Here is an 18,722-nt window from a genome sequence, read left to right on the forward strand (position 1 = left end):
ACACCCGCATGAACAGTACACTTGAAAAAAAACAAAATAAAATTGAAAAAATCTGAAATTTTGGGACATCAAACTAGATCAAAAGTTTTCGCTTCTTGCAAAATTTCGTGACCAAATAACATTCGAGGAGCCCTCAACAAAAATAACAAATCTGTGTTCAAAGTTTTATTCACTTTTCAGGAGTGATTTTTTTTTTTGCTGAGGGCTCCTCAAATGTTATTTGGTCACGAAATTTTGCAGAAAGCTAAAACTTTTGATCTAGTTTGATGCCAAAAAAGAATCGGATTTTTTTTACTTTGTTTCATTTTTTTTCAAATGTACTGTTCATGCGGGTGCACCTACACCGGGAGCTGCCACACCTTTCTCTTTGGATCTAGAGTTGCTAGATCGGATGGTGCACTGGCTTCCGCTGCTCCCCGGAGGTGCTGCTAGCAGATGGTCGGCGCTGCGGGCCTGGATGCGGGGGTGTGTGGTTCCCTGCCCAATCCGAGCTGACTCCATTCCTGCAGCCTGGTGCTGGGTCACAGGGAAGCTTTGGCAGCGATGTTGCCCGGCTATGGCCCCCCTCCAGGCGGTTGCGTGGTGAGTCTTGGCAGGTTGGTAGGGAGGTGGTTGCTTCTCGGCCTAGTGATGGCGTTTGCGTGTTGTGGCGCTAGGGAATGGCTCGGAGAGGGATGTTGGGGCGGCGGCCTTAGGTGGCGGGCTACTCGGTGGGATCTCCGACGGGTCGCTGGGTAGCGGTGTTGGTTGCATCTCTCGGTCATGCAGACAGAGAGGGGTGCGGCGTTGGGAGGCTCTGGCGTCTTCTACATCGCAGTGGAGATTCCCAGTTCTAGTTCTAGAGTTCTTGGCTACACCGCAGCGTCCGGCTCAGCTCCTCCTTGGCTGGTGGTTACAACTTGGTGAAAGCTCTGCCCTTCGGCGCCGATGACGACGGCGCCCGTTGGTGCCGCTATCCTCTTGAGGACGCTGTCACAGGTTTGCTCCCCCAGTCAGTGCTCCTGGTGAAAACCTTGGTCTGTTTCATCGGACGCAGTGATGGCAACACGTTGCACTAGTTTCCCTCTTGAGGGCATTGCCGAGGGATTCTGGGAGTTGCTGGTCATCGCCGTGTAGTCCTTAGGTCCTGTATTTTTGTTCGGCGACATAGTCATGTCTTGACCGATGTATGTTGTCTGTTTCTTTCTAAGTTCTGCTATTTTTGAGGGCTTCCTCATCATTGATGTATCGTTCGGCCGTGTATTTGTGGTTTGTGCTTTATATATAAGAAAACAGGGCAAAATTCTGTTTCGAGAGTTTAAGGCCACGTCGATGGCACATGTTCCACTTAAAATCAAGATTTTTATAGAACAAAATCAAGATTTTTGTGTGGCAAGCGACCAAGGATGCTTGCTAGCTGTTCACTGGTCAATCTTCTATATCTAAATAGCTAGCCCTCACTAACATATTTCTTTCAACATGCAAGCATGAAATCTCATCAAGCAACATGCATTGGAAAAGGCCCACCTGAACATTCAATGAGTAATAGGAAAAGGTTCGGGCAAAATATTCCCGCAACAACGTGCGGGCCATCATCAAGTTTATAAAACGACACGGACCGGCTAATGCAGCATGCACTATTTGTGGAGAGGTTTAGAATGTGAAGCATATTTCATTCAATTGCATTTTGCCTGAGTTCGTGTCGATCTTTGTTCGTTCATCGCTCAATGTCAGCTTGGCTCAAATATTAAAATCACCGGTGAAACTAGCGCTATTGCAGCTGGAGAGCCTCCCCGTGGCGCAATGCCTATTTTCCCGCAATCTGCTGTTATGGCCACGATCACTGGTCGGGACAACACTAATATAACACTAATATAATGGCTTAGCAATCACTGCAAATTTCACTGGAATGACTGAGATTTAATTTCCGCGGGCCGAAACTGAGGCCCACACAAATCTCAACCCAAATTTCCTCTAATTTTGTCTGAGATTTGTTTGGGCCTCTGTTGCGGCCACTGCTCTCCTGCCGATCCGATCCGCAGCACGCCACTGCCCCCTCTGCTCGTTAACCCACACTCATCCTCGATGGCAGGTGGTAGATTATCGCCAACAGGTACTAGTAAGTTCATCTCTGTCCGTTTGCAGATTCAGAAGCTCTGGTACTCGGTATGTTTGCTTTCATTGAACGACCCTCTAGTGTGTTTGCTGATTCAGCATGAAATTTCTAATTCCCGCTAAATGCCTTGGCGCCCGCCATTGTCTGCTATAGCGGCCGTATCGTCTAGGAGAAGCGGCCGCAAAATGCTTTCTCCCGCGATACAAAACTTTTCTTTGGACCCAAAGAAAATGCTCCTAGCTCCAAGATTATCTCACTCTTCTCTCTGCCCATTCTAGACGCATCTGTTGGGTTGCATTTGCTGCTATAGCTTGGTCCTTATGGACTAGTTACCAGCAACAAATTTACCAATGAGCTTATTTTACGGCTAAGCCATATGACTGCTATTTTAAACCGATTTTCATCTTACAGCAATGGTGGCTGCTTGCTAAGGGGCTTGACGCTGACAACATGGAATTTATGATCTCCAATATACACACCACAGCCTGCTCTTTGTATCCAGCACCGGACTAGTGACTCTTACTCAGCCTTGCTTCGGCATGGTTTACTGATAAAGTTGGGCGATCGCCTTTTCTATATAAAATAACACCAATGTTTTCCCCTCAAGGTGCCCCTTTTGTTGATGCAGGCAGTTGGCCCGGTTGCTTTATTAGAGCAGCTTCACTCCTCTCTCTGCCCATTCTAGACGCATCTGTTGGGTTAATTAGGATGAGCTGGTTATTTAGCCCAATTAAAGAATGACAAGTCAGCTGATCCGTAAAATTCCGTTGTTTTACTCCACGTGTCTAACATTTTTCTTATTAGAGTACAGGCGTGGAATTCAATCAAATTTATTATCTTTTATTAGAGTATACTCACCTTTCGGTTATCTTATATTATCTAGCAGTACTCAACAATTTACTCCTCATGACTATACCCTTGAACTGCCACATCTCTAGTTTTTACACATTCACTTATCAGACACGTGTATGTCCTCCCTCTCTGGCTCCAAGTCATATATACATTTGAATTTTCAATGGAAGTGTTGGTCATGCATATGAACCTTTTATAAGATAAAAGATGCAAGAGTTAAACCTAGCTGTTATCTAGTCTTGGTGCTCCTGTTCATCTTCCTTTCCTTCCCATCATAAGCTAATGATATATGTGCACATATATCATATATGCACAACCCGCAAAAAAATGATGTGCACAAGATATAGTCTAACCAAGGCAATTGATCCATATACTACATTTTGGAAGGGGAGGTATCAGGATATGGATAGGTGCTGCTGGCCAATTTCCTGCAACAAACATGTTGGCTGACAAGCATTTGTCGCAACCACCAACTTGATACTATGAGGCGACTGGTACGACCTTGAATGCGTAGCAACTCTTCGTACCTTCATAGCTCATAGGCCTCCATCACGCAATGGGTTGGGGATACGGTGCACCCGCTCTCGCTGGTCCTGGAGAGTGTTGTCAAGTTCTCTGGCTTACCTTGTCTGCCTGCTCTCAGCGTGGGTCCGTTCCTTTTTGCAGAAGACGGAACTCTAATGTTTGTTGTTTTTGACCAAAAAGTAAAGTGGTGGCCGTGCGAGCATAAAGGTTACACATGCATATGTGTGATTCATTGACATGGTCTTTCATTCTGGGAGTAGTATAGATCTTCATTTGAGCTGGCCATGCATGTTGATGTGAGAGGCACCGTAAAAGAACCGTAGGCGTTGTTTACAGTCGTGATGTGTTTGTTCACGATGGAACTACTACGTTGATACGAGTCATCACAATAAATACAGTCCACACATATCAAAAACTGGATTTAACAATTTATGAATCCAAAGACTCATGCCCACACGCCTCAACAGACACAAAGACTATTCATAGCCTAGTGTAAACAATAGCCACCAATCGTGTCTCGCTCTCCCAGCACGCTCCACGGCCATTTTTTTTTGAAATGGAGGTGGACCTCCGGCATCTGCATTTGGACGATGCATGCAACCACTTTATTAATTATTCACACAAAACATTATAAAGTCATACAACAGTAAGACTGAAGCCACCGACTAGGTAACAAAAGTGTCGCTACTCCTATCCAACTGATGAAGGGATGCTGATAGTCTGGGCCTAGTACCAAACACACCTCGCAGCCAAGTCTAACATCTAAGACCTGAGGTCCCATCCAGGACGCCTGCCGGGTATGGGTCACCTACCAGTCCGGCGCACTCCTCAACCAGGACGCCTGCCGGGTCTGAGTCCGCCGTAGCCACCTGCCACCAATCCATCTTCAGAGCTGTACTGATGCATCTACCTTACCCGGTCTAGCTGCCGTCGACGCCACCACGACGCCAGACCGCGTCACCCTCCTACGCGGGTCCATCTCCGCGCATCTGACGTAGAGTCACCACAGCGCCATGCCGTCGAGACCCGCCGCCATCAATGAGTGAGATGCCGCACCGCTCCACCAAAGAATCCGTCCTCTGGTCCTGCATCCAGCCGCTGCTCAAAAAACGATGCCCCCATGAGGAAAAATGACGCCCCAAAAGCACCGCCATCGTCCGATCCGGAAACTCCGGATCAAGGTTTTCACCCAGAGCAGCGCAAGCAAGTCGACAGAAGCTGCAAAGGCGATGTCTTCAACAAGATAACGATGCGAAAACGCCGCCATCGCCCACCATGACCCGAGTCATAGCACGGTTTTCACCGGCAGCCCCATCTCCCCACTGTACGCCGGGACTGGATGCGAGAATCCACAACCATCTAGCCGACCACCTCCGGCGAAGAAGATGGCCACCACCTCCACGCCAAGGGCCGGAGCCCCCGACGTTCTCGTGTCGTGTGCCTAGTCCAGAGGCTGCTTGCCGCGCCGGAACAAAGGATGCGCACGACGGCTCGAGGAACCACCATCCAGATCCGAATGGGATCCAGATCGGACACCCTAGCCGCCGACTGGATCTCTTTGTCACCGGCACCAGCACGACAGCCCCGATCGCCACCGGCCTGCGCCATCGCCCTTAGATCGCCCGGAGTGGGTCGCCGCCACCCAGATCCGATCGCCGGCCGAGGAAGATTGCCGCCGCCGCCGCCGCCGCTGCGCCCCGCAGGCTTAGCCTGCGATGCCCTCGGCAGCAGCGGCGGGAGGAGAGGGAGGCCCGACGGGGAGGAGAGGGAGGCCCGGGAGGGAGGCCCCGGTGCGGCGCGGTGCCACCGCACGGGGGGAGGAGGTCCAAACAGAACTATTACACAGGAGTTAGCGTGGCGCAAGGCAAGTCGAGGAAGGAAGACGGCTCCACGGCCAATAAGACTGTTTTCTTTTCTTGTTTTTCTATGTTTTTTATGGTTTTCTCTTTTTTCCTTTCTAATTTTGTTTCTGATTAATTTTTCCAGTTTTCCAGTTCCTTATTCTTTTCCGGTTGTTTTCCTTTCTTCTTTCCTGTTTTCATATTATTTTAACCTTTCTCTACTTCTTTTTCTTAAAATCACTTAATTATTTTTAAAATACACAATTAAAAAAGGCAGTGGTGAAATTTTAAAACAAGATTATTTTTAAAAAACATGTGATGGCCATTTTTTATACATGATGAAAGTTTTCTTTATAATACTCACTTTTGCTCTTCTTCGGCTGTCTCATCAACTCTGCCATTTACTCTTCTCACGTCTACACACCTTCAGCTGCTCTGTCCTTAGACTTTACACACCCATATATCGATTAGTAATTGGTTCTCTTCTCCCTTCAAGTCACATGGACGTTTGAAAGGATGTATATAGCCGGAAATTGCTTTTGGTGACCGAGCTCACTGGAGGCCTCCAGATTCAAAATTCAAATTTCATCGAAATTCATATTTTTACATTTCAAAAAATTCTGAAAACAATTACAGATGTATATGAAGGTAAAACACACATGTGTGTAAATTTTCAGGGCAAAAAACGTTGAAATGAGCGGTGTGCAAAAAAGACAAATCTGAGGTTGTTTAACACATGATACTATTCATCCTCCCAGGCCATGAATTTGTCTTTTTTGTACAGCGTGCATTTCAACGTATTTCATCATGAAATTTTGCACACATGTGGGTTACATCCTTACATACTCGCATATTTTTTTGGAATTTTTTGAAACATAAAAGTTTGAATTTGAAATTTTCAAAAATAAAGGCCTCCCTGGAGCTCGACCTCCAGAACGCCATTCTCGTATATAGCTAGCTAACATGCTCCTTTCGCGACTACGAGACGCACACGAGAAGTATATCTAGCTAACGTAAAAAGTCCTAGTGTTGCTACCTCTTTCTGGTCTCCTTCTCACCATCAGCAACTGGTATGTGCATCTAGATGTATAGTTGGTGACTGACGCAACCCATGTATCGCACTTGTGGAGGTGAGGTATGAGGATATACATTCTTCACGCAATAGATGTAGTGGTACTAGTCCGAAATAATTTTGTGACAACCAGCACCCTGATTGTTTCAAGAGGTAGGTACGAACTTGGATACACACTTTCAGAGGAAGCAACTCTATATATGTGGTCTTCCTGGCACACCTGCTTGAAGAACCATCCAGCCTTGCTCACGGGTTCGGGATGCTCGCTAACTTGTCTGCATTGCGGATACCTTCCGCCAAAGACCATGGCGGTAGGTTATAATAGGCTACCGCCAAAATCCCCTGTGGTAGGGTATTTTCTACATCAAACGTCCGTGACGGCGCAGTTAAATCCTACTGTCAAGGCTTGTGGCGGTGGGCAGTTATATCCTACCGTCAGATACTACGGTGATAGCAAAAAGGGTTAGACCCCGAATTTTTTTGCGGTCGGGGTCAGATCCGGCTAAACTTTCGCAAAAAGGTCAAAAACATGAAATTTGGCCGCATAGTGACAATGAGCCCATTTTTTGACGATCAGCGAAACTGAGGCTGGCAGACTAGTACTAGTGGGAAAATGGCCTAGCGCTCAATTAAGACATGACCTAGGGTGCATTCATAATATCCATTCCAGCAGGATCTGATCAGTCGGAGCATCGTATCACCTAAGAAGCGGTATCACCATTCATGTTGCCTCCACTCTCATCCTATCCCCTGTAGATCTGGGGTAGTTGTTGCTTCAGTGGAGTCTCTAGCAACTCCGAGTTGTAGCCAGCGAGCTCTTCCGATCCAGCGATGCGGCAAGGGAGTATTTATAACACTTCTTAACTGTGGCAGCGAAGCTTGCCTGGGAGGTGAATCAATCCTGGCGCCATCGTTGCATAGAGTCCTTCGATATGACGATATCCGTAGAATCATGAATGCGTGAGCGACGGAGCGCACGTTACAAAAAGTCTATCGTGAAAGCACCACTTGCAGTTATGTTCAAGCGAAAATCGTGTAGACCTTGTGTCAATTGGACCGCGGCTAACCGTCCCAACAAGGCATGCCAAAAATTCTGACGTCTGCTATGGCAGTACATACGATGACTTTGAGCGCCCTGTCCAAATTGTCATTTCTTTTTACAACCACGGACTGCGCATTGAAAGCTTAAATTTATTGATGTCTGCTATAGCCGAACCAACCAAATCACAAATCAGTAGTAGATGTAGTATCAGCTCATCAAAAATAAATAAAAGGTCGACGTAGTATGCGTTCCCTCTTTCTCCGCATGCGTTCGGTTTGACAGACGAATGCACGAACAGTAGAATCGATATAAGTATGTGTCGCTCGCGATCGAGGTAATTCTTCTTTCTATCCGTCTCACCTGCCTGCAAATTCTTTCTGCGTCCCCATCATGTCGTTGATCATTGCCACTTTTGCAGCCCTTGCTTTGTGCTTCGCCCCTGCTCCGGGTGCAGCGGCGACAGTCTCGGCGCGGCGTCCGCTGCGGGGCAGCGACACGCTGGTCTCAGCGCAGGGCAAGTTCGAGCTCGGCCTGTTCAGCCCGGCTGGCAGCTCCGACGGCCGGTTCTACCTCGGGGTCTGGTACAAGAACATCCCCGGCCAGACTGTCGTCTGGGTTGGCAACCGCGCGAGTCCATTGTCCGGTGTCGCCTCCGCCCAGCTCCGGGTCTCTGCCAACGACGGCAACCTCGAGCTCGTCGGTCCCACCGCTGCCTCCGCCTCGCTGGTCGTCGTTTGGTCATCGAACCTGTCGTCGTCGTCACTGGGCTCGAACAACACGGCGGAGATTCGCGACAACGGCAACCTGGTCCTCCTGGACGGCAGCAACTCCTCCAACTTGCTGTGGCAGAGCTTCAACCACCCGACAGACACGCACATGCCAGGGGCATGGCTGGGCGAGAACAAGCTTACCGGCGAATACCAAACACTGACATCATGGCGGAATGCCCAAGACCCCGCGCCGGGGATGTTCACCGACACGTTGGATCCCAACGGCACCAGCGAGTTCTTCTCGATGTGGAACCAGTCCCGTACATATTGGCGGACCGGCGTCTGGACGGGACGCTTCTTCGCGAGGTACCCTGAGGGGACGAGAAATCCCCTCCTCAACCAGACGTATGTCGACACGCCGGTGTACCGGGGCGTCACCTACGTGCTATACGACAACGAGTCCATCGCACGCATGGTGCTTGATCTCACCGGGCAGGCGAAGCGGTACGTCTGGGTGCCCGCGAGGCAGACCTGGCAATTATTCTGGGTCGGGCCCACCATGCAGTGTGACGTGTACGCTCTCTGTGACGCGTTCGGCGTATGCAACCAGAGGAGCGAGCTGCCGTGCCGGTGCCCGTCCGGGTTCATTCTGGCGTCGGAGGCGGAGTGGACGCTCAGCAACTGGAGCGGTGGTTGTCGCCGGAGTTCGCCGCTCACATGCTCACGTAGCGGATTGACGACGGACGGGTTCTTAGCACTGCAGGACGTGAAGCTCCCCGACGACTCGCTCGTCGTGGGCGCTGCCCAAAGCAAAGCGGAGTGTGAATCCGCTTGCCAAAATAACCGCTCTTGCCAGGCCTACGCATTCTCCGCCGGGGGTTGCACCGTCTGGCACAGAGAGCTCAAGAACCTCGCGGACTCTGACATCTCAGGGTCAGAACTGTATCTACGGCTTTCAAAAAGAGGATTGCAAGATCTCCAAAGCGTAGACAGGAAGAAAGGTGGGAGAAAGTTATGGCTTGTCCTTGGCATCACATTGGCCGGTGTTGCAGCACTGGCCACGTCGGTCATACTATCCTGGAGAATTGTTTCTGCCCGGACGAGGAGACTGGTCAGCATTGCAAACGTGAATGGATCCTCCTTGGCCGTGTATAGCTACAACGACATCCGTGCCGCCACAAAGAACTTTTCAGAGCGGCTGGGCGGCGGTGGCTTTGGCTCAGTGTACCGCGACGTCCTGAAGCAGCAAATGGGAGACAACACGTCCCAAGTTCAGGTGGCAGTCAAGAAGCTGGAAAACCTTTGCCAGGGAGACAAACAATTTCGGATGGAGGTGAGCACACTGGGCTGCATCGAGCACGTTAACCTCGTCAGGCTCCTCGGGTTTTGCTCGTCGGGCAACAAAAAGATGCTCGTCTATGAGTACATGGCCAGAGGCTCCCTCGATGGCTATCTTTTCTGTGTAGGTGCATGCCTGAGCTGGTGAGAAACGTACAACACCATGGTCGGCGTGGCGAGAGGGCTGACCTACCTGCACGACGGCTGCCACGAGTGTATCATACACTGTGACATCAAGCCGGGGAACATCCTACTGGACGAGGACCTGTCCCCAAGGATCGCCGACTTTGGGATGGCGAAGCTGGTGGGAAGGGACTTCAGCTGCGCGCTGACGACGATGAGGGGCACCGTTGGGTACCTGGCGCCGGAGTGGATCTCGGGGCACCCGCCAGCAGCAAGACCGACGTGTATAGCTTTGGAATGGTGCTATTCGAGCTCATCTCGGGACGACGGAATTCCGAGGGGTACAGCGAGGTGGAGGCTGCAGGGAGTGAGAGTAGTGAGTCGTGGACCTTCTTCCCTGTGTGGGCCGCGGAGAAGGTCTTGAAAGGGGACGTAAGTGCCGTGGCAGACCCGCGGCTGAGTGGCGAGGTGGTGCTGGAGGAGCTGAGGCGGGCGTGCACGGTGGCGTGCTGGTGCACCCAGGACCAGGAGGGGCAGCGCCGGACCATGGCGCAGGTCGTGCAGGCGCTGGAGGGCACCATCCACGTCCAGGCACCGCCGGTGCCGCGAGTGTTGCAACAGCTCGTTACATGAGCTCATTAGTGCGAATCAATATTAGAACAATTGTACAAGCGTACACATCTGGCGTTCCAATCATCGTATGTACTACTGTCACAGCACGGGTGGCAGATCCTAAAGTGTTACTCTAATCCGCGAACAACTGCACCCGTATGAACTGTGAATTCTAGAGAAATAGTGAAAAAATCCAAAAAAAAATATGCTGCTGGTTGCTCCATTAGGATGACGGCGGTTCTGTAGCTTTGTGGTTACTTAAAAGAAACAGTCAAGTGCATGGACGAGGATCCACGTAAAAGGCCTACGATGAAGTATATAGTTCATAAACACAACAAGCTAGAACTTGAGGAAAACAAATCATTCTCGCCAATAGAACAGGTACAAACATTTTTTCCTAGATGTGCAATAATTATTCTTGAAGATTCTCTCTAGAACCGTGCAATAGTTGTTGGTAAAAACACACAGAGAAGTGTTCATATATCTGAAAACATTCACATACGTTACTTTCTTGGTATAGTATGTACCTCAAGTTTTTGTTCCTGAGGCATGACGATTTCTTTTCTAAAAGGAAAAAAGAATACACACAGTGAACAAGCACAGATCACAAATGATCATATTTCTGTAAATCAAATTACTTAGGGGAATCTACACGAATATTTTAAGGATTTTTAAAACATCTATGTATGGTCCTACTGATTCCATTTATTTATTTCCCTGCTGCTCTAGTCTTTAAATGTCAAAATGATAGAATAGTTACTATTTGCTCTGTTCCAAAATATTTGAAGTTCTAGGTTTGTCCTAAGTCAAACTTCCTTAGGTTTGACCTAGGTTATAGAAAAAAATACTAATATCCACAAAACTAAATATAAAATTACATATAGTCCGAAAATATACATTATGATGAATCTAATGAAACTAATTTGGTGTTCTGGATGTTGGTATATTTTTATGTAGACTTGGTCAAACCTAAGGAAGTTTAACTTAGGACTGAACTGTAACTTCTAAGAGCAGAGGGAGTACTTATTACTACCTGGCAAGGTGATAATAGAAATTGATACAAACACGGTGGCTCCATCGACATTCTCATCCATTTCTGTAACTTCATCAAGCAACTAAACTGCTACAACCTCAAAGCTGCAAACTTGCAAAAAACACATGTTCTTTCAATGCCCATTTACATTAGATGAAGCCTTAGGAGGCTGAAAGAACACAAAAATGGCACCGAAAGCATATGATTTTGTCTTCAGTTTAAACGCAAATCTTATTTAGTAAAAATAATATTTTCACCACTTGTTTGGTTAAAACTTAGTATTACAGAAAACAACATTGGAGAGATTATGTTCCGCATCCATGCATAATAATTACATAATTTCCTGTAGATTCAAGGCGGTCGCCCCAAGAGGGACATCTCAAAGGGGCCATCTCCAGGTTAGCACTACTCTAAATGATGCCTTACTGCCAGTGCTTGCCCTGCAGCTTATTTATACTTCCATGCTATTTTTTTCCCTTTTCTGCTATACATAAACGAAATAGAAGTTCCTTCTCCTCATACTTCAGTTTTTACATTCATGTAAATTATGATGTTTGCATCAAAATGATCCCAAGTATACGAAACACAAGGGATGTGTCACCTTTGTTTGGACTTATGGATATATATGTCAATACCAACTATGTTTGTTTGTACATATTTCTTACTCTTTCATCATGTTACGGAACCCACACTATTAAATTTCACAGTAATAATGTACAAATACCAAAATAACATTATAAAATAACTCTGGCAAAAGATATAAGACTTGGCGAAGGTGACTGCAATTATGATCTTATACCCATTACTATGCGCATCAGCCTGTGAAACAGGACAAGAGCATTCACAGTATCAAAACCAAAATACATGAACCCTACAGGGAGTACAGAATAATTACAACAAACAATCACAAATAAGCACCGATTGAAGAGAAGGTTAACCAACATCATCCGATATGACTTGGGCATATACAATGCAAGCCTCCAGCAGCGTCACTGCATAGCGGGCGGTTTAAATGTGCTGATAATGTCAAAAGAGGTCGTGGTAGACCAAACCTGACATGGGTGTCCATAAAGAGAAATCTGAAGGACTGTAATATGACCAAAGAACTAGCCATGGACAATGGTGCGTGGAAGTTAGCTATCAACATGCAAGAACCATGATTTGATTTCGAACTCATATGGGTTTCAACTCTAGTATACCCCACCTTGTTTGGGACTGAAAGGTGGACAACGCTACGTGTCCGCTGGTGGATTAATTGGAAACATCCACCGCCTCATGCCCGTTGGATTGGGCAACAAATAGGAAGGAGGTGCATCACAAATTGCAACAATGTAAATGTTGCAGAGGCACAGCTCGCCCGCAACAGTTGCTTTGTTGCAAAACCACCGAGGCGTTATTTTTGCCTGATTTATTTATTTATTTTTGTCTTCAATATTTTTTTGCAACAAAGGTGTTGTTGCAGTTTTTTTCCGTCTTCATCTTTTTTGCAAAATAGATGATGTTGTGGGAGGACTTTTGCAACATGAATAATGTTGCAGAATTTATTTTTTCATTGAAAAGATGATGTCGTCTGGATTGTGAGCCCAGAAATTTCTATGATAGAGATGATGTTGCGGGAGGAATTTTGCAACAAAGCCCTTATTGTGGAAAGAATAAAAAACATCGTTGGCCGGAGCGACAACGGAGGGCGGGAGGGGAGGCCGGAGCGGCGCAGCTGGGCCAACGGGTGGCCAGAGTGGAGCTCAGGCGTGCGCGCTCTAGCTGCGGCCATGTTTGCGAGCGGGCATAGGGAGGTGGGGAGAGGAGGAGTTGGAGAGGAAAAAGAGGAGAGAGAAAGGGCGGCCAGCGGCGTCCTCCGATGATCACTGGCGGCGGCCTCGAGAGAGCGGCTTGCAGCGGTGCGCAGGATGGCTGGCTTGCTGCGGCACTTGTGGCCGTGACGGTCCTAGTCCCTTGGAGCATCGACTACAAGCGAGAGGGTGTGAGCGAAATTGAGAGAGGAAGAGATGAAGCGACGATCTGAATGGAGAAAATAATGAATGGATGAGAAGCATGAAGAGTAGATAAGGATAAGGACATATATTGCTCGGTTCGTTTCACACAGGACACATGTTGAACGTAGGAGGCGGCGGTCGCAATAATGCATGTAATCCACCGGGTGACGGAATCTTTTCCCTACATCCTGCCTCAGTGCCAAAATTCTTGTCTTAGATTTGACTAGATACGGATATATCTAGTCATGTTTTAGTGTTATATATAGATACATCTGTATCTCGACAAATCTAAAATAAATTTTTTGAGACCGAGGGGTTCAAGTGCAAGGAACATGAAATAGGATCCTACTTCTTTTTTGTGCAACACGTCTTAAGGCGGATTCCTCTAGTAAAACGGTAAAAGAGGTGTCTTTTTTGCGGGTGTGGTACCTCATATTTCCTTGTGAAAACAAGGCTTTGATAGGTAGGGTCTCCAAGATGCCTACCTCGTTGTTGCTCGTAAAACAAGTCTTCGATAGGTAGGGTCTCAAAGACGCCTACCTCATCGTTGCTCGTAAAACAAGTCTCTCCTTCGGTTTTGCTTTTGATATTATATATTATCATTACCATAATACATAGATCCACAATGTAGGACAAAGTGCATGTTGGAAGTAAACCCAACGTCCGGCCCGATTACACGTGTGTATACGTGTCCAACTAGTGCATCAATTAGTTACATCCTAGTCCTAGGATTAGTATTCTATATATACTGATCCGATCAGCCGTGTAACTACGCAGCCTAGCTGATGTTTATGCCCATGTATATCCCTTGAAAACAACCAGAACGAACCGTGAGAAGCAATAATGCATTACCGGGCTCGAGACTGGCATGTACCAAAAACACAAGTTAACCCGTGCGTCTTTGTTAGTGTAACTTATTCGATCAAAGAACAGATCGATCAGCTAGTTATATGCGTGGAGCACGTAATTATTTTTGCTAGCTTCGATCGATCAGGAATCCAGAGCTTTGTTCATCATCGTTTGTCGTTGCTTGTTGCCGTCGCCGAAAAGTACTTGCTGTCAGGACTGGGCCAACAGTGTAAAACTGCAAACCATGAGAGAACGATATTTCCATTTGTAAGAGCTGCACAAGAGAAAAAAAAATCAGATTCTAACAACGACCATGACCGTAAGTGTGGACAATTTGTTTCTACTCTACAACCATAAAAGGATGTTTGGATGGAAAATCGTAGGTTCACACTTTATAACTTGCTACTAGAAAAAAAAATATGTTTCGTGGAAACCTTTTAAAAGCTTATAGGTGCACAAACTCATCTTTTTGTGTGCTCCCAGCCCAGGCTCACAAATAAGGTATAATCAAGAGGGAATACCTGGGTGGAAAAATGGTAATGTCACTTCGTCATTCTAGTCGTGTTTGCGTAGGTGCACCCACTGCACTAGTAGAAAACGGGGCTATTGTCCTGGTTCGTAAGAGCCTTTTGTCCCGGTTCCTGAACCGGGACTAAAGGGTCGTTACTAATACCCTGTCCCTTTAGTCCCGGTTCAGTCCAGAACCGGGACAGATGGGCCTCAACGTGGCCTGTGCGTGGAGCCCAGGCAGGAGGGCTTTTGGTCCCGGTTGGTGGCACCAACCGGGACCAAGAGGCGTCCACGCGTCAGCATTTCTGTGCCTGGGGTTTTTGTTTTTTTTTGAAACCGGGGGGGGGGGGGTTGGGGGGTTTGGGGGGTTAATTTAGGTGTTTCATATATTGTGTTAGCTAGCTACAATTAATAGAAAGAAGTGTCCTCTCTTATGTTTGTGCTTGGTCGACGCTACGTACTATACATACGTATAGAGAGGACTAGACACGCTAGCTAGCTAGCTAGTAAGCAAACGAAGGAAACAGAAGATTGTCATGAACATATATGCATACAGAGAGAAGTGATATCGACCACCTCTCCTTCTCCGAGAGATTGATCGAACAACAAGTTCTCGTATATCTATCCGACACTACCGGCTACATATATACAATAATTATCTCTTACAAATATAATCTCCTAACATACGGACGCATGGTCCACATAGTATTCTCCGTCTTCAGCGATCACGTGGTCAAGAAAGAATGCCGCCAATTCCTCTTGAATTGCTCGCATGCGAGCTGGTGCTAGGAGTTCATCCCGCTTCCGAAACATCTAATTTGAAGAAGGGGGTCAATACATATATATATGAATGAATGAAACTCAACACAAATGATGGTAATAAAATAAAATTGTGAATATTGTTATTTACGCACTTCATATTGTTCGTCAGAGTAGCCCCGCTCACAGGTCGTGTGGCGGATGGACTCGCAAACGTAGTATCCACAGAAATCATTCCCTTGTTCCTTGCCACAACCACTTTACAAGAAATAGAGGTCAATCAAACTGATAAGCAAGAATGCCAAATGGTATTGATGAAACTAGCGCTTGAATCACTAGGAGATGCGCGGAACATGCTACTATAGTACTTACTTTCGGGTGTCTAAATTCCAGCTTCTTCGGCAGTCCCGGAGCTTTTTTGGTGAATTTTCTCCAAACCCTGCCAGACAAAGAAAACAATTACTTGATATCAGAAATGAACAAAGTTGCTGATATGGTGGATAATGATCGATTTAACTTACTTCTCGAGCATTTGAGTCATGTCCGCATACTCCTGGGGATCTTTTCGTTTAGAGTCCAAGACAGTTACTACTCCCTGCTCAAGCTTAATCTCTAGGAGAATATAGTGGAACCTGCGCACGCATGCATAACTCATCAATTACATTACTATAACCTTGACTAATATATAAGGGAAACCGAATATGCACAAGACAGTAACACTCACTTGAAGTTGTAAGGAAAGAGTATTATATCTTTGTTTTCATTTATTACCAACGATCGTAGCAAGTTGGCCTCGGTATCTGCGGCATGAAATTTAACCTCAGTTGCATCTATGAGATTTGTGTTAATGAACCCAATATCACCGACTTGTCTTTTCTTCAATTCGACGATCTTCAATCTGCATAATATAGTGAGGATAATTATAAATACATGCAATGAAAGAGCTGAGCTATATAGAGAGACTTAATGACAGAAGTAGTACTACTTACAGACAGTAGCAGGTGACCGTTGCTTTATCGAGGGCCAATTGATTGAAAAACTGAAAGAACTCCTCAAATGGAACAGGCAACAGTTCAATTCCAACGAGGTCATGCTCCTTTTTAACTCTCACATACAAAGTATTCCTCCCCCCAGACTCTCTGCAGATTTTCATGTACCAATCATGCAATCTTCGCATCATCGTTGATAGAGATCTTTCATCTTTGACGAGAGGCTTCCCGTACTCGTATCTTTGTATCTGCACCTCCAAGAAATCATAATGTACATCGTCGGGCAGGTAATCTCCAAGATTGCTATAACCGGGCACCATCCTCGGATCATTAGCGACGATGTCGCTAGGCACCTTGAGCGGGGGGCACGATTGCTTCGCTTGTTCACCGAGCTGGGCAATTTGTTTCCCAGCTCGTCGTTCTTTCATCCTTTGATCACTGACAGTACTTCCCGACCGCTCCGCTTCGGCAAATGCCTTTCCAATAATGCGCTCATAGTTGTCTTTCAGCGGAGACTTGGGTGGTTTTGTCAGGGCAGCCAGAGTGCGCTTCGCTTTCACCGGATCTACCTTCTCCTCCGGAGGTGGATGTTTCTTTGCTTTCACCCCTTCAAAGAAGTTCCTCACTTCTTCTCGCACGATCTCGGCGTTCTCCTCCGGGGTCCTCTCGTATGGTAACTTCTCTGGAGTCTTCAAAGAAGGACCGAATCTGTATGTACTCTCGCCTCTGGCTGTACTGCTAGACGCCGGCAGAGCAGACGGAGCGGTGTCTTCTTTACTTGCTTACGAGACAGAGGAGAAGGACTACGACGCGCCGAGAGCCGGAGCGGCGGCGGGTCTCTTCCGCCCTTGCTGACGAGGCGGAGAAGGAGGAGGCTGGCTGCTCGGGCGCGCCGGCGCAGGCGGAGAAGGAGGCGGAGTGCCGCCACGCGCCGGAGAAGGAGCCGGCCGAGTGCCCTGATCGTCACTCGCCGGAGGAGGAGGCGGTGGAGGAGGCGGAGTGCCCTGACTCGCCGGAGGAGGAGGAGGAGGCGGAGGCGTCCAGTTCGGAAGGTTGATGAGCTCCTTCCGCCATAGGCATGGAGTCTTCAGAGCAGAACCCAGCCGAGTCTCCCCTTCACCGGTAGGGTGGTCAAGCTGGAGGTCCTCAAATCCCTCCGTTATTTCATCCACCATCACCCTAGCATATCCTTCTGGAATCGGCCGGCAGTGAAAAGTTGCGCCGGGTTCAGTAGGAAAAACAGAGCCAACAGCCGCCTTGACCTTCATATTAATCCATTGCGTCATAAGGTGGCAATTTTGAGACTCCGTGATAGCATCCACGGGATAGCTGGCAGGAGCCGTCAAGACATGCTCCGGCTGAAGCAGCTCGGTGGAAGCCACGCTGCTTCTCCGCTGAGATGGCGGGGTAGCTTCGGGGGAAGCTTTGGCAGTTCGTTTGCTACGATTTGCTTCTCGTTCCTTTATCGCTTGTACCCTAGCGTGCAGCGCCTGCAGTTGGGTCTGCTCCACTTTCTTCCTCCTCTCGTGGCATTTGTAACCGCCTGTGTTCGAAAACCCAGCCTTCCACGGAATGGAGCCTGGCATGCCTCGTGTCCGTCCAAGGTGCTCAGGATTCCCGAGGGCCATTGTGAGCTCGTCGTTCTCTCTGTCTGGAATGAACGTCCCTTGCTGCGCTGCTTCGATATAGTGCTTAAGCCTCTTGACTGGTATTTCCATTCGCTTGTCCGTCCAAATGCACTTCCCTGATACAGGGTCCAAGTTTCCGCCAGCCCCGAAGAACCAAGTCCGGCAACGGTCTGGCCAGTTCATTGTCTCTGGTTCGATCCCTTTATCAACCAGATCATTCTCAGCCTTGGCCCACTTAGGCCGGGCTACGAGGTAGCCACCTGACCCCGTGCGATGGTGATGCTTCTTCTTCGCAGCATTTTGCTTGTTTGTCGCCGACATCTTCTTACTCTTTTCCGATGTCTTGTGGGCCACAAATGCGGGCCAGTGATCTCTGATCTTCTCATATCTGCCCTTGAATTCTGGTGTCTCTTTTTTATCGACAAACTTATTCAGCTCTTTCTTCCACCTCCTGAATAGGTCTGCCATCCTCTTAAGAGCAAAAGACTTGATTAATTGCTCTTTAACTGGCTTCTCCGGATCATCCTCCGGCGGTAGGGTGAAATTTGACTTCAGCTTAGACCAAAGATCATTTTTCTGCATATCATTGACATAAGACACCTCAGGGTCTTCTGTAGCCGGCTTTAACCATTGCTGGATGCTGATCGGGATCTTGTCCCTAACCAGAACCCCGCACTGAGCAACAAATGCGTTCTTTGTCCGGATGGGTTCAATCGGTTGGCCGTCGGGCGCGATTGCTATGATCTCAAA

General features: G+C 47.7%; 2 pseudogenes; both read left to right on the plus strand.

Annotated features, from left to right (window-relative positions):
* Positions 1 to 7,817: 7,817 nt before the first annotated feature.
* LOC123147400 (G-type lectin S-receptor-like serine/threonine-protein kinase At2g19130) lies at positions 7,818 to 10,231 on the plus strand (annotated as a pseudogene).
* A 288-nt stretch (positions 10,232 to 10,519) lies between these two features.
* The window catches only part of LOC123153666 (uncharacterized), a 60,252-nt pseudogene continuing 52,049 nt past the window's right edge, over positions 10,520 to 18,722 (plus strand).

This window comes from Triticum aestivum, chromosome 7A, assembly GCF_018294505.1.
Source record: "Triticum aestivum cultivar Chinese Spring chromosome 7A, IWGSC CS RefSeq v2.1, whole genome shotgun sequence".
Classification (NCBI taxonomy): Eukaryota; Viridiplantae; Streptophyta; class Magnoliopsida; order Poales; family Poaceae; genus Triticum; species Triticum aestivum.